Source organism: Portunus trituberculatus, chromosome 24 (genome assembly GCF_017591435.1).
Source record: "Portunus trituberculatus isolate SZX2019 chromosome 24, ASM1759143v1, whole genome shotgun sequence".
NCBI classification, from domain to species: Eukaryota; Metazoa; Arthropoda; class Malacostraca; order Decapoda; family Portunidae; genus Portunus; species Portunus trituberculatus.
Genome location: NC_059278.1, coordinates 9,651,722 through 9,659,221, shown reverse-complemented (window position 1 = coordinate 9,659,221; position 7,500 = coordinate 9,651,722).

The following is a 7,500-nucleotide window of genomic DNA, read 5'->3' as shown; positions in this document are numbered from 1 at the left end:
ATGTTTTTTTCTTTCTCTCACTACTCGTCTTTCCTACATTTCTTTCCTTTCTTTTTCTTCTCTTCCTCCTACTATTCCTATTCATTATTTTCCTCTGGTGTCTTCATTATCTATCTCTGCATCTATAATTTCCATGCATTTTTCCCTTTCTTCATTCCCTACCATCCCTTTCTTTTTTTTTTATATTTTCTGTTCATATTCCAATTTATCATTTTCCCATTATCTTTCCATCTTTTTCCTCAATACCTGTAACGCTCCCATTCATTTCCCTCCCCCATTTTTTTCCCTATATTCGTCTTTCTTCTATTTCTTTCCTTTCGATACTTAATTTAGCTCCCCTTACTCCTAGACTTATTTATCACTCATTCTTTCTCCCTTCATCATTTATCTGAACACATAATTTTTGCATTCACTATTTATTCATTTCCATTCATCTTTCATTTAAGCTTCCATCAATCATCCTCTTTCGCTCTATTACTCTTTCTTTCCCTCTTGTTCATCCTTTCCATTCCCATTCTTCTTTTATTTCCCTTTCCCCTTTTCATTTTGTTCTTTTTCCACAACAAATATATTTTCTTTACAGTTCTTATATCCTTCACTTTCTCCTTCACTTATCTATTCTCGCTGACGATCGTGGTGTGCGGACGTGTCTCCTGGAGCTCCACTGACCTTCACTACTATCTTCAAACTCGTGCTTTTTACCCTCACCAGCCAGTGCCCTACACTGGCTCTCCAGGTATGCCTCTATCACAGTGATATGGACTAGCAACAGAAAACTCGCAGAAATTTGGCATATGCACAAATCCCTGCAACTTGTCCCTTAACTAGAGGCACAGCGATAATCACCATTACCCTGTTCTCGTCTCCTGTGCATACGTCGCATAGTTCCTGCTATCACAGTTTCTTCCACCAATTTGGTCACACTGCCCAGATTTGTTCTGCTGTGTGAATTTACTCTGCAGGAAAAATGGTGAAAACAAGAAATGCCTCGGGGCTGCAGGACTCGGCCAACAAGGAACGAGAACCCGGACCTATGACCGCCACACAGAAGTCTGTTGGAGCCCAAGCCCCTCCTCATGCATCCTCGCCTAATATATTAAATATAATAGAACATGATATATCCTCACTCTCCTCCGAAGGTAAGACAATTGTCAGTGCAATAGTCAAAGCTATGCAGGCGCTCAGTGACAGTAAAGACAAATGAATCAACGAATTAGAAACTAAAGTAACTGTCTTAGAAAAAAAGCTCAGTGAACTAGAAAATTAAGTTGATGAGTCATCCCAGTATGAACGAAGGGATACAATCACAATTAGTGGGCCTGTCTTACCATCTGAGATAAATAACGAAAGATCATCTGAAGTAGCAGTAAATGCCATAAAACAAAACCTACACATAAGCTTTTCTACTGATGACATCAACATTGCACATAGAATTGGTAAAAAGTCATCACAACCATCCAACAGACCAATAATAGTTAAATTACATAGTAGACAGAAGAAAGATGACATCATGACGGCATGTATTACAGTGAAACCTATTATGTACATAAATGAATGTCTGACACCTAAACGTCTTGGATTATTTAAAATAATAAGGAACATCAGGAAAAATAACAAAGATCTTTTTTAGCAATTATACACTAAGGATGGAACCATCTGTGTAAAGCTTAAATGCTCAAATCAAAAATACTTTATTACAAATGAAGACACGTTGAACAACTTTCTTGACAGGTTTCTCGTTCTTAAAGGTGAATCCCAGTAGTAATATCACTAGTTTGGCTTTTGACTACTTTCCTGTTGTACCATTGTCATCATATTTGTCTGTAGTTTACCTACCTAAGGCCACTAGTTTGGTTGTTGACTATTTTCCTGTTGTACCTTGTCACCATATTTATGTATGTAGTTTACCTACCTAAGGCCAAATTTAACTACTGTTACTATTATTAATACTTCTACTGCTGCTACTACTACTACTACTACTACTACTACTACTACTACTACTACTTGTACTACCACTACTACTACTACTACTACTACTACTACTACTACTACTACTACTACTACTACTACTTCTGCTACTACTACTACTACTACTACTTTTACTACTTTTACTACTGCTGCTGCTACTACTACTACTACTACTACTACTACTACTACTACTACTACTACTACTACTATTATTATAATTCTACTAGTATCTATACTACTACTACTACTACTACTACTACTACTACTATCACTTTCTTTTATTACTACCTCTTTCCTCCTATGTGAATATTAAGTATAACTACTTGTATCTATTATTACCACTACATGTTGTGGAGAGCAAGGGAGTATTCTGTGTATGCTCTCACGTTTTTCCAATGGGATTGACCAACTTCTCCACGACAGAACTGCGGGCCTACTCCCAGGGACGTGATGGGGATCGAGCCCCTGTGGAGGACTTGGTCATGCCCATTTTACTGTAAAGTCAGTATTGCTCCCTTCCTCTGTTGCTGTATATATTTTTCATGCATATTCTGCCAAATGTATAATGATGTCTGTAAAATTTTTCATTATGTTTATGCATACCTATGAGACTGTCTAGATTGTCTATCTATAGTATATATATATATATATATATATATATATATATATATATATATATATATATATATATATATATATATATATATTTGTTTTTCCTTTTTTTTATAATTCGTTATGGAAACCTATATAAATCACTCTATGATTCAGTTGATGATGATGATAATAATAATTCTGACTTTATTGATATCATTGAAAAAATTTCTGGAAACCATGACATTAATGCTCAATCTAGATATTTCAATATTGATGAATATGTGTTAGCTACTAATCCTTACCATAATCAGTATATTAACATAATTAATTTAAATATTAGGTCTCTTTCTAAGAACTTTGATTACCTAAAATTAATGTTAAATTGTCTCCCGAAGCACCCAGATGTCCTTGCACTCACAGAAACATGGCTAAATGAATCTACCAAACATCTTTTCTTTATGGAAGGATACTCTGCATTCCATCTAGTTAGAACTAACAAGGAACACGGAGGTATCAGTATTTTTGTAAGGAATGACATTCATACAGATGTACTACATGAATATTGTTGGATCAATGACGATATAGAACTCTATACACTAAAAGTTAAAATAGCTACAATTGAATATGTAATAGCCACGCTTTACAGACCTCATAGCAAACATATATCTGTAAATGATTTTACTGACACCTTAATCAACATATTAACTACTGATGTTTTCAGATGCAACAAAACCATTATTCGTGGTGATTTCAACATTAATTTACTTGAACATACATCTCATCTTCCTACTAATATCTTCATTAATGCAATGCAAGCAATGAATTATTTTCCTCACATATCTCAGCCGACCAGATTCCCAGATAATCCACAACTAGGTAAACCCTCCCTTTTAGACCATGTTTGGACGAATTTTTTTTACACCATCTTTATCTGGCATTTTACATTATAGTGTTTCTGATCACTTACCCGTTTTCATTAATGTAATTAAACAATCTGAACCTAATAGTAAGCTCAAGATAACTTTCAGGAACTTTAGCAATTATAACCATGATAAATTTACACATGAATTACACCAAATTAACTGGGAAGATCTATACCACATGACAAGCACTAATGAAAGTTTCAGCTACTTTATTAATACTATTATCAAATTATATAACAAATGTTACCCTATAAAGACTAAATTTATCACATACAAAAGACTGCAAAACCCTTAGCTTACCAGAGGATTAATGAACTCTATTAAAAATAAATTTATACTCTTCAAACAAGCAATACTTGGAATCATATCACATAACACATACAAAATATACAGGAACAATCTCACACAAGCTATAAGATTAGCTAAACGTAACTATTACTCTAAATTTTTTTTCTGATTTTAAAAATAACACTAAGAAAATATGGCAAACTATAAATTCTTTAAAAGGTAATTCTCATAAGAGCACCAGTATTAACTCGTTGAAAGTAGGGTCAACTACACTAAACAAGCCATTTGACATAGCTGAAGCTTTCAGTAATTACTTTTCGAATATTGCACCCCACCTTAACAACCAATTACCTAAATCTAATACTAATCCAAATAGTTACCTTGAAGGTGATTTTCCACAGTCTATGGTTGTTCCTATTTTAACTACTCAAGACTTAAGAAATGTGATTAAAAACTTAATAATAAAAACTCTGGCATTAATGATATTGCAGTCTCTGTTATTAAAAAGAATACTGAATTGTTCTCCATACCACTAACATTTCTTTTTAATCTTTCAGTTTCAAGTGGAACTTTTCCAACCAAGCTAAAAAATGCTGTAATTACTCCCATATACAAGTCTGGACCTAATGATGATCCTAAAAATTATAGGCCTATTTCTCAACTGACAGTTTTTTCTAAGATATTTGAATCTGCAATGAAGACTCACCTTGTGCAATATTTGGAAAATAAAAAAAATATTAAATAATTCACAATACGGTTTTAGGTCAAAATGCAGCACATCTCATGCCCTTAATGTTTTTCTAATGACATCCTAACTTCAATAGATAAAAAACTTTTAGTTTTATCCATTTGACACAGTGAACCACAATATCCTTCTTGATAAACTGTATCATTATGGTGTACGTGGCACAATACATTCTTGGTTCAGGGATTATTTATTTGAAAGACAGCAGCAAGTTCACTTTTATGGAGAAATGTCTTCTTTGAAAACTGTTACTCTTGGGGTACCTCAAGGTAGTGTTTTGGGTCCTATATTATTCTAATTTACATAAATGACATATCAAATATTTTATTAACTCAAAACCATTCTATTCGCAGACGATATGACAGTTTACCTCATAGACCCATCTCCAGAACAACTTATTATATCTGCTAATCAAGAACTTGATAAACTACATCAGTGGTGCCTAAGTAACAGACTCACTATCAACACTGACAAAACACATTTTATGCTTTACACATGCAAACATCAACTCAACCTCCCCCAACTTACAATTAATAGAAATCCTATTTGCAGAACAAACACAGTAAAATTTTTAGGAGTTACTTATGACGAATCATTGACTTTTAAGCATCATATTGATAGTTTAACACTAAAGATTTCCAGACACATTGCTTTACTTCACCAAATCAAAGACTTTATGCCTCAAAATGTACTTAAATGTATTTATTATGCTTATATATACCCACTGCTAACATATTGCAATCTCATATGGAGCACTACCTACACAACATATCTAATCCCTCTCAAAATGCAACTTAAAAAAATTGTTAGAATAATTTCAAACAGTAGCTATTTTGCTCACACAGACCCTCTTTTTAAACTTCTAAACATATTAAAACTTGAAGATATAACAAAACTATGTGTTTCTCAATATATGTTTAACCACAGAAATCAACTCCAAGATCTCCCAACCCATGAACATAGGACACGTAATCGTGGTAACCTCCTACATCCAGCTCATCGCCTCACAAAATTTCGCCATTCAATTTTATACATAGGTCCTGTTGTATGGAACACTATACCACCTCACATACAAAATGTTCCTTCCCTTAGTATATTTAAAAAAAACTAAAAGAAATATCATAAATTCATATTGATTGTTTAGTTTGCAATATTAAATCTAAGTATTTGTATTCATGCATATAAAGTATCTTTATTAAATTTCCATATAGCTAATATTTTACACCTGAATTGTCATATATCTTTATTTTCATGATTTTTAGTCTTTGTATATTATTATTATCATCAGAGTTGTTTATGTTATATCACTGAATCTTACTTTCAATATTATCATCTTTATTTTGTATTAATATAATATCATAAGAACTATTGTCACATATTATTTTTATTACTGTTATAATTAATATTGTTTTATTTAATATTTTTATTGTTATTATTTCTAACTTGTATTAATGTATTATCATAAGAATTATTGTCATTATTATTATTTGTATTATTGTTATTGTTATTATTTTCATTATTGTCATCATTATTATTTTTGTTATTGTTATTGTTGTTATTATTATTTTCATTTTTATTATTATCATTATTATTATAATTATTATTATTATTATTATTATTATTATTATTATTATCATTATTGTTGTACTGTCTTAAATATTTTCATTAACTTTTCCTAAGTATTATTGTTAAGATTCTATTCTTTTCATTGCACAAACCGCACGTCAGCAAATAATTCTCACAGATTATTATAAGATGCCTGAAAAGCTTTGCTTAAAATAGGCTAGCTAGTTTGCACAATGCATATTATAATATATACATTATATATTTTTAAAAACTAGTGATGACTAAATGTTTCAAATGTTTCTTCATTAACTCATTATGTTTCATTATTCACTGTTCCATTCTCCTCGTCCTCCTCCTCCTCTTTCTTGTTCTCTATGCTATCTTATTTATCTCTGTAAGGACCAACAGATTTGATGCTGCTAAAGCTTTCTTTTTGGTACTTTCCTTTGTGTTCTTTTGTGTTCCTACTCCAGAAATCATGATTTACAAAATGCTTGCACTGTTGACAAAAAGTTGCGAAACAAAAAAGTATTAGAGGAAATAAATGTAAAGTGCTAATTCCCTCATATGTGGTGTTATTTATTTTATGATAGGTAGAATGGAAGCCAAGCAGCGCGCCTTTAAATATGCGTGTTTGATGATGCATCTGATGGTCACTCGTAATTGATGTAAACACATTCAATATCTTGTCACAAAAATACGTTGTCATGTGTATTTTTTTGGCGAGGGTGGGTGGGTGTGTGAGACAGAATACTAATAGCCTCTCTCTCTCTCTCTCTCTCTCTCTCTCTCTCTCTCTCTCTCTCTCTCTCTCTCTCATGAATTTCATACATAATAAATGGTCTGGTTGGCTTTTACTCCGTCTGCTTGATAATGACACCCAAGATGTAATCTAAAATTCATACGTATAATTTTCTGCATTATGATCAAGGTTATAATATATTGTAGTAATTACCATCAGAATTCCGTTATTAATAGTTATTCTGAAGATAAAAATGATGATAATGATGATGGTGATGATGATAATGAAGACGAAATAGATGAGCTGTGGTTATGTGATTTAATTATATATCATATCTGGATAAAGATTTGAATGGGAGAACATAAGCAGGCAGGACGAAAAGCTCTGAACTGATATGTGATAGAAAGGGTAGCGCCGTAGTGAATGGCGTGGTATATCGTTCAGTGGTGAAGCCGCCGATAATACCTATATGGTTCGGGGACGTGGTCTGTAAGAAAATACAAGAACGAGAGACAGAAGTGGTAAAAGTGAGAAAGGTGAGATGGTTGTTGGGAGTGACAAGGAGGCATAAGATCAGTAACGAGAATTAGAGGGGCAGTCGAGGTAACATAAGTGAAGAAGATCCTAGAAAAAAGCATCAGTGGTATGGACTGTGGGAGGAAAGACGAAGAATG